Raw genomic sequence first — 9,699 nt, forward strand, 5'->3', positions numbered from 1 at the left:
GACCATGTGAGTTAATGTTATTTTGCCATCAATAGCGTCACTATGTAATTCACAGAAAACTGACGAGAAAATTTAGATATCAGTAAATAATATTATAAACATTTAGAAAATCACAGTAAATTAAACCACTAATACAATTAGTTACATGTTACATTGCAAGGCTCTAAATTACGCTGAGAAACTCCTATACATAATTAAAGGAGTGTATCACAAGGAAGGCTTACGATTTAGATCGGAAACTCTGGGCTTCATCGCTATTTATTTGTTTTTCTAGTTTGGCTGGCTTATTAAAAATAATATTTACAGAGTAGTACACGCACAGATTTTTTTATGCTCAGTGGCTGAAGAGATGTTGGCCAAATGCAAATCGTATTTCCATCCTTTGTTCCCGTCATAAATTTGCAAGTTGCTTTTGAATGTGCCCACGCTATTGTAGACAGCTCAAACGAAAGAGTATGTGTGGAAAAACACCAGAGCTGGAATTCCGGGCAGCTAGAACAATGACTCCAAGCAGTTTTTTTCGTTTTTATCAATTTACATCTTGTACCACGAAAGTGGAATCGGGAATTAAAGGATCATGGAAATGATCTGGAAGGACTCCAACTCTTTAACTAACATCATTTATTCTAGGATAAAAATATTTATTCGGTAGTCGAGCGGTTCTAGGCGCTTTAGTCCGGAACCGCTCGACTGCTACGGTCGCAGGTTCGAATCCTGCCTCGGGCATGGATGTGTGTGATGTGTTTAGGTTAGTTAGGTTTAAGTAGTTCCAAGTGCTAGGGGACTGATGACCTCAGATGTTACGTCTCATAGTGCTTAGGGCCATTTGAACCATTTGAATTGTCTGATACTTCGCACAATTATTTAAGAAATTCCGAAGGATCGCAAGTCTGTTAAAGGTCTGTTCAACACGGACTCTATCACTAGGTCCCCTATCTCTTCCTCAAACTCATCATGAAACAAGTTCCATACTTTCGGAGGCCTTCGATGTAATGTAAGATAAAATAAGATCAAAATATGCTTAGGGAACGAGGTTTCGCATTTCAGGTAATACAGAGTGTGTCAAAAAGAATCATCTGATTTGGTACGTCTATATTTCTGAAACAATGAATTTTATTTTTGATGAACGTGAACCTCAAAAAGTTTTTTTTCATACCTCTTCATAGGTGTTCAATATGCCCCCTTCAGATACACGGCATATGTCAATGCGGTATTCAAATTGTTGCCACACTGAGTTATAGCTTCCACAGCTGCTGTTATGCGATGTCTCACTTCATTTATTGTTGTTGGTAACGGAAGCACATAAACAGTCTTTTATAAACCACCGTAACAAATAATCACATACAGTTAGGTCCGGTGGCCTTGGAGGCCAGTAAGGTAAAGCTGAATCATTTGGTACAGTGCGACCGATCCATCATTCAGTAATACTTTAATTTAAAAATTCCCGCACTTGCAGGTGCCAGCGTTGCGGTGCCCCATCTCGTTGGTAAATCAAGTCGTTCGAATCAGTCTCCAAGTGTGGGAAAAGAAAGTTCTCAAGCGTATTGAGACATGTGCTTCTTGTAACACTGTTCTCGGCAAACAAAATGGACCACACATCTTTTCCAGTGAAACAGTGCAAAATACATTAAATTTTGGAGAGTCCCTCTCATTTTGTACAAATTCATGTGGTTCTTGTGTACGCCATATTCTCCCATTATGACGGTTCACCTTTTAATTTAAATGGAATGTTGCCTAGTCACCAAACACTAAGCGTGGAAGAAAACTGTCATCCTCCAACATGCCACGAACAAAATTACAGAATTCCACACGTTCTTGTTTGTCACCTTCACGAAGAACCTGCAGTAGCAGAATTTTGTAGGGTTTGGTGGGTGACGTCGACGCAGTGCACGCCAGACGGACATCGGGGGGCATGTTGAGCTGTCGAATCGCACGGCGAACGAATATCTTCGGACTCCTTGTGAAACTATGACGGATGCGTTCGACGTCTGTGTCAGACTCTCGGAGACAGCCCAACGATTTGCCTTTACACAAACAACCTGTTTCTCGGACTTGTTCGTGCCATCGTCTAATGCTCTATGCTGTAGGTGGATCCACACCATACCCAGTACGAAAGTCACGCTGAACACTTATCACTGACCCACACTACGCAAACCGTAGAGCACAAAACGCTTTCTATTATCTAGACACCATTTTTACTAGAACTCAAGTGGGCGCACACTGCTGCTACCTAGCGGGAACCATGTGAAACTTTGCTCTTTCCAACCGTACGGCTCACACATATGTCTCAAATAACGTAATAGCTATGATTTTTTTTAACCGGATGATTTTTTTATACACATTGTATCTATAGCAAATACTGCAACGTTTAGTTTATACATAAGATTTTGAATGTCGTGCTACCTAGAAAGCGTTTCATTTATAATCAGTCCAAAAAATTTAAATGCATGTCTTCATGATTATTCATAAGATTTCACCTCTAAAAGAGGCACACAAGCTGCGCGCAGTGTTTCAAGTTCGTAGTCTTCAACGGGCACTGCCATTTTGGATAAAATAATTTTGGGTATTAGGCCACGCCATTATGAAACACTGAAGCAACTGAACTGCCAAAATTTAGACTAAATTTCTAGTGGTACTCTTGAGGCCAGTTAAACTTGCAGAAGAGGACCGCTGTAGTGTCGGTCGAAACGTCGGCAGTTTAGTTGCATTAGTTCAAATGGCTCTGCGCACTATGGGACTTAACATCTGAGGTCATCAGACCCCTACAACTTAGAACTACTTAAACCTAACTAACCTAAGGACATCACACACATCCATGCCCGAGGCAGGATTCGAACCTGCGATCGTAGCAGTCGCGCGGTTCCAAACTCAAGCGCCTAGAACCGCTCGGCCAAGACGGCCGGCTAATTGCTTTAATCTTTTATAATGACACGACCTATCACCAAAATTATGACATGTGGATGAAAATACTTCAAGATCAACAAAATTACTTTAGAGACTATTAGTTTCAGCTCATTGACTAGCTATGTTCGCATCTAAAACACAGAAAATTTCATAAAAAGTGGACAGTAGCAAAATACATGTGATAAACAAACTTTCATAATACGATACATATTAATAAGAATTAATACTTAATTTAATGTATGTTAGCCACCAGATCTTACATATCGTCATAATCTGTTTAACTGAGACACTCTTTTTGTCATGTACACCCCGAAAAGTTTTAAAGATCGTGACAAAAATAGACATACCAAAGTACATTAGGTGAGTGCCATGAAGCTTTAAACTTGGTTACATCATTAACAACGTTAGCCTTACGTACCCCCAGTGTTCATATCGCCACACTTGTGTTTAAATGCTAGATGACTGACAGTGGCTGTCTATCACAGAGCCCATGTGTGATGGTAAATTTGGCGAATCACCCGCGACGCTAGCTGCAGGAACAAGGAAGTATTACGGCTGTGGAACTGGCCGTATATGTTACGTCATTGCTACACGAAACGCAGACTGCCAGATAGCGCTACTAGCAAACAAAGTTTTATAAGGTCAAAGTTTGACAATGCCAAAAAACAACTAAATATTCTTTAATTAAAAATTGTGTGCATTTTATTGTAGTTAAGCGTCAATCGATTTGTCTTCTCAACGGGATGAGCTGATGCAATCCATTATCCTACACGCTAAATCATTTACGTTGCATTCCAAATCTTTCGAAATGACATTTGTGTCATTTGATAGTAGAAAAGTTTCGAAAAATACCTGGCATATCATTGATATACAGGGTGGTCCATTGATAGTGACCGGGCCAAATATCTCACGAAATAAGCGTCAAACGAAAAACTACAAAGAACGAAACTCGTCTAGCTTGAAGGGGGAAACCAGATGGCGCTATGGTTGCCTCGCTAGATGGCACTGCCATAGGTCAAACGGATATCAACTGCGTTTTTAAAAAAATTGGAACCCGCATTTTTATTAAACATTCGTGCAGTAGGTAAAGGAAATATGAATCTTTTAGTTGGACCACTTTTTTCGCTTTGTGACAGATGGCGCTGTAATAGTCACAAACGTATAAGTACGTGGTATCACGAAAAATTCCGCCAGTGCAGGCGGTATTTGCTTCGTGATACATTACAGGTGTTAAAATGGACCATTTACCAGATACTGAAAATGTCGATATCGTGTTGATGTATGGCTATTGTGACCAAAACGCCCAACGGGCATGTTCTATGTATGCTGCTAGGTATCCTGGACGACATCATCCAAGGGTCCGGACAGTTCGCCGGATAGTTACGTTATTTAAGGAAACAGGAAGCGTTCGGCCACAAGTGAAACATCAACCGCGACCTGCGATAAATGATGATACCCAAGTAGGTGTTTCAGCTGCCATCACGGCTAATCAACACATCAGTAGGAGACAAATTGGGCGAGACTTGGGAATCTCAAAAACGTCGGTGTTGAGAATGCTACATCAACATCGATTGCACCCGTACCATATATCTATGCACCAGGAATTGCATGGCGACGACTTTGAACGTCGTGCACAGTTCTTCCACAGGGCACAAGAGAAATTACAGGACGAAGCGTCTTTCACCAACAGCGGTAACATGTTGTTGTTGTGGTCTTCAGTCCTGACACTAGTTTGATGCAGCTCTACATGCTACCCTATCCTATGCAAGCTTCTTCACTCCCAGTACTTACTGCAACCTACATTCTTCTGACTCTGCTTAGTGTATTCATCTCTTGGTCTCCCTCTACTATTTTTGCCCTCCACGCTGCCCTCCAATACTAAATTCGTGATCCCTTGATGCCTCAGAACATATCCTACTAACAGGTCCCTTCTTTTTGTCAAGTTGTGCCACAAAATCCTCTTCTCCCCAATTCTATTCAATACTTCCTCATTAGTTATGTGATCTACCCATCTAATCTTCAGCATTCTTTTGTAGCACCAAATTTCGAAAGCTTCTATTCTCTTCGTGTCCAAACAAGTTATCGTCCATGTTTCACTCCCATGCATGGCTACACTCCATACAAATACTTTCAGAAATGACTTCCTGACAGTTAAATCTATACTCGATGTTAACAAATTCCTCTTCTTCAGAAACGCTTTCCTTGCCATTGCCAGTCTACATTTTATATCGTCTCTACTTCGACCATCATCAGTTATTTTGCTCCCCAAATAGCAAAACTCCTTTACTACTTTAAGTGTCTCATTTCCTAATCTAATTCCCTCAGCATCACCCGACTTAATTCGACTACATTCCATTATTCTCGTTTTGCTTTTGTTGATGTTCATCTTATATCCACCTTTCAAGGCACTGTCCATTGCGTTCAACTGCTCTTCCAAGTCCTTTGTTATCTCTGACAGAATTGCAATGTCATCGGCGAACCTCAAAGTTTTTATTCCTTCTCCATGGATTTTAATACCTACTCCGAATTTTTCTTTTGTTTCCTTTACTGCTTGCTTAATATAGACATTGAATTACATCGGTGAGAAACTACAACCCTGTATCACTCCCTTCCCAACCACTGCTTCCCTTTCATGCCCCTCGACTCTTATAACTGCGATCTGATTTCTGAACAAACTGTAAATAGTCTTTCGCTCCCTGTATTTTATCTGCCACCTTCGGAATTTCAAAGAGAGTATTCCAGTCAAAATTGTCAAAAGCTTTCTCTAAGTCTACAAATGCTAGAAACGTAGGTTTACCATTCCTTAATCTTTCTTCTAAGTCGTGAGGTCAGTATTGCCTCACGTGTTCCAATATTTCTACGGAATCCAAACTGATCTTCCCCGAGGTCGGCTTCTACCAGTTTTTCCATTCATGTGTAAAGAATTCGTGTTAGTATTTTGCAGCCGTGACTTATTAAACTGATAGTTTGGTAATTTTCACATGTGTCAACACCTGCTTTCTTTGGAATTGGAATTATTATATTCTTCTTGAAGTCTGAGGGTATTTCGTCTGTCTCGTACATCTTGCTCACCAGACGGTAGAGTTTTGTCAGGACTGGCTCTCCGAAGGCCGTCAGTAGTTCCAATGGAATGTTGTCTACTCCTGGGGCCTTTTTTCGACTTAGGTCGTTCGTGGTCTGTCAATCTCTTCACGCAGTATCATATCTCCTAATTCACCCTCATCTACATTCGTTTCCATTTCCATAATATTGTCCTTAAGAACATCGCCCTTGTATAGACCATCTGTTTACTCCTTCCACCTTTCTGCTTTTCCTTCTTTGCTTAGAACTGGGTTTCCATCTGAGCTCTTCATATTAATGCATGTGATTCTCTTTTCTCCAAAGGTCTCATTAATTTTCCTGTAGTCATTGCCTATCTTACCCCCCAGTGAGATAAGCCTCTACATCCTTACATTTGTCCTCTAGCCATGCCTGCTTTGCCATTTTGCACTTCTTGTCGATCTCATTGTTGAGACGTTTGAATTCCTTTTTGCCTGGTTTATTTACGGCATTTTTGTATTTTCTCCTTTCATCAATTAAATTCAATATCTCTTCTGTTACCCAAGAATTTCTATTAGCCCTCGTCTTTTTACCTGCTTGATCCTCTGCTGCCTTCTCTCTTTCATCTCTCAAAGCTACCCATTTTTTTTCTACTGTACTTCTTTCCCCCATTCCTGTCAATTGTTCCCTTATGCTCTCCCTGAAACTCTGTACAACCTCTGGTTTAGTCAGTTTATCCAGGTCCCATCTTCTTAATTCTCACCTTTTTGCAGTTTCTTCGGTTTTAAACTACAGTTCATAACCAATAGATTGTTGTCAGAGTCTACATCTGCCCCTGGAAATGTCCTGCAATTTAAAACCTCGTTCCTAAATCTCTGTCTTACCATTATATAATCTATCTGATACCTTCTAGTATCTCCAGGACTCTTCCATGTGTACAACCTTCTTTCATGATTCTTAAACCAAGTGTTAGCTATGATTAAGTTATGCTCTGTGCAAAATTCTACCAGGCGGCTTCCTCTTTCATTTCTTAGCCCCAATCCATACCCACCTACTACGTTTCCTTCTCTCGCTTTTCCTACACTCAAATTCCAGTCACCCATGACTATTAAATTTTCATCTCCCTTCACTATCTGAATAATTTGTTTTATTCCATCATACATTTCTTCAATTTCTTCGTCATCTGCAGAGCTAGTTGGCATATAAACTTGTACTACTGTAGTAGGTGTGGGCTTCGCGTCTATCTTGGCCACAATAATGCGTTCACTATGTTGTTTGTAGTAGCTTACCCTCACTCCTATTTTTTTATTCGTTATTACCAATACTTGATTTTCTATTTATAAGCGTGCATTCACCTGACCAAAAGTCTTGTTCCTCCTGCCACTGAACTTCACTAATTCCCACTATATCTAACTTTAACCTATCCATTTCCATTTTTAAATTTTCTAACCTACCTGCGAGATTAAGGGATCTGACATTCCACGCTCCGATCCATAGAACGCCAGACGTCATCTTGAGGAGTCCCCGCCCGGAGATCGGAATGGGGGACTATTTTACCTCCGGAATGTTTTACCCAAGAGGACTCCATAATCATTAAACCATACAGTAAAGCTGCATGCCCTCGGGACAAATTACGGCTGTAGTTTCTTATTGCTTCCAGCCGTTCGCAGTACCAGCACAGCAAGGCCGTTTTGGTTAATGTGACAAGGCCAGATCAGTCAATCATCCATACTGTTGCCCTTGCAACTACTGAAAAGGCTGCTGCCCCTCTTCAGGAACCACACGTTTGTCTGGCCTCTCAACAGATATCCCTTCGTTGTGGTTGCAACTATGGTACGGCTATCTGTATCGCTGAGGCACGCAAGCCTCCCCACCAACGGCAAGGTCCATGGGCACAACCGGTAACATAACCCGACATAATACGCACTATTGGGCAACGGAAAAACCACGATGGCTGCGACAAGTGGAACATAAGCGACCTTGGCGGGTTAATGAATGGTGCGGCATTATGGGAGGAAGGATAATTGGCCCCCATTTTATCGATGACAATCTAAATGGTGCAATGTATGCTGATTTCCTACGTAATGTTCTATCGATGTTACTACAAGATGTTTCACTGCATGACAGTATGGCGATGTACTTCCAACATGATGGATGTCCGTCACATAGCTCGCGTGCGTTTGAAGCGATATTGAATAGCATATTTCGTGACAGGTGGATTGGTCGTCGAAGCACCATACCGTGGCTCCCACGTTCACCGTATCTGACGTCCCCGGATTTCTTTCTGTGGGGAAAGCTGAAGGATGACGTACATGCGTCAGCGCATTGTCAATGCATGTGCGAACATTACGGAAGGCTAACTACTGGCTGTTTAGAGGAATATCGTTACACGTATTGCCAAATGCATTGAGGTTGACGGACATCATTTTAAGCATTTATTACATTAATGTGGTATTTAAAGGTAATCATGCTCTACCAGCATGCGTTCCCAGAAATGATAAGTTCACAAGGATACATGTATCACAATGGAACGACCGAAATAAAATGTTCAATCGTACCTACGTCCCGTATTTTAATTTAAAGGAAAACCTATCTGTTACCAACTGTCCGTCTAAAATTGTGAGCCATATGCTTGTGACTATTACAGCGCCATCTATCACAAAGCGTAAAAAGTGGTCCAACTAAAAAAATTCATATTTCTTTACGTACTACAGGAATATGTAATAAAAAATGGGGGTTCCTATTTAAGGAAAAATGCAATTGATATTCGTTTGACCTATGGCAGCGCCATCTAGCGGGCCAACCATAGTGCCATCTGGTTTCCCCCTTCAAGCTAGACAAGTTTCGTTCTATGTAGTTTTTTTGTTTGACGCTTATTGCGTGAGATATTTGGCCCGGTCACGATCAATGGACCACTCTGTATAATTCGTTGGTTGATTAGGAGGAAGGGGATGAAACAGCGAGGTCCCTTCGGATTACCGAAGAATGGGGAAGGAAAGCCTTCCCCTTTGAAAGCGAACATCCCGGCATTTGCCTAAAACGATTTAAGGAAAACTTAAATCAGGATGACCGGAGGTAAGTTTGAACCGTCGTCCTTCTGAATGTTAGTCCAGTGTACTAACCACTGCGCCTCCTCTCTCGGTTATATAAAATCATATAACTGAAGATATAACAATATTTTTAAAATACACTACTGCCCATTGAAATTGCTACACCACGAAGATGACGTGCTACAGACATTAAATTTAACCGACAGGACGAAGATTCTGTGATTTCCAAATGATTACCTTTTCAGAGCATTCACACAAGGCTGGCCCCGGTGGCGACACCTACAACTTGCTGACATGAGGAAAGTTCCCAACCGATTTCTCATACACAAATAGCAGTTGACCGGCGTAGCCTGGTGAAACGTTGTTATGATGCCTCGTGTAAGGAGGAGAAATGCGTACCATCACGTTTCCACCTTTGATAAAGGTCGGATTGTAGCCTATCGCGATTGCGGTTTATCGTATCGCGACATTGCTGCTCGCGTTGGTCGAGATCCAATGACTGTTAGCAGAATATGGAATCGGTGGCTTCAGGAGGGTAATACGGAACGTCGTGCTGGATGCCAACGGCCTCGTATCACTAGCAGTCGACATGACAGGCAACGGGTCGTGCAGCCACGTCTCGATATCAGACTCAACAGATGGGGACGTTTGCAAGACAACAAACATCTGCACGAACAGTTCGACGACGTTTGCAGCAGCATGGACT

This window comes from Schistocerca gregaria, chromosome 9 (genome assembly GCF_023897955.1).
Source record: "Schistocerca gregaria isolate iqSchGreg1 chromosome 9, iqSchGreg1.2, whole genome shotgun sequence".
NCBI classification, from domain to species: domain Eukaryota; kingdom Metazoa; phylum Arthropoda; class Insecta; order Orthoptera; family Acrididae; genus Schistocerca; species Schistocerca gregaria.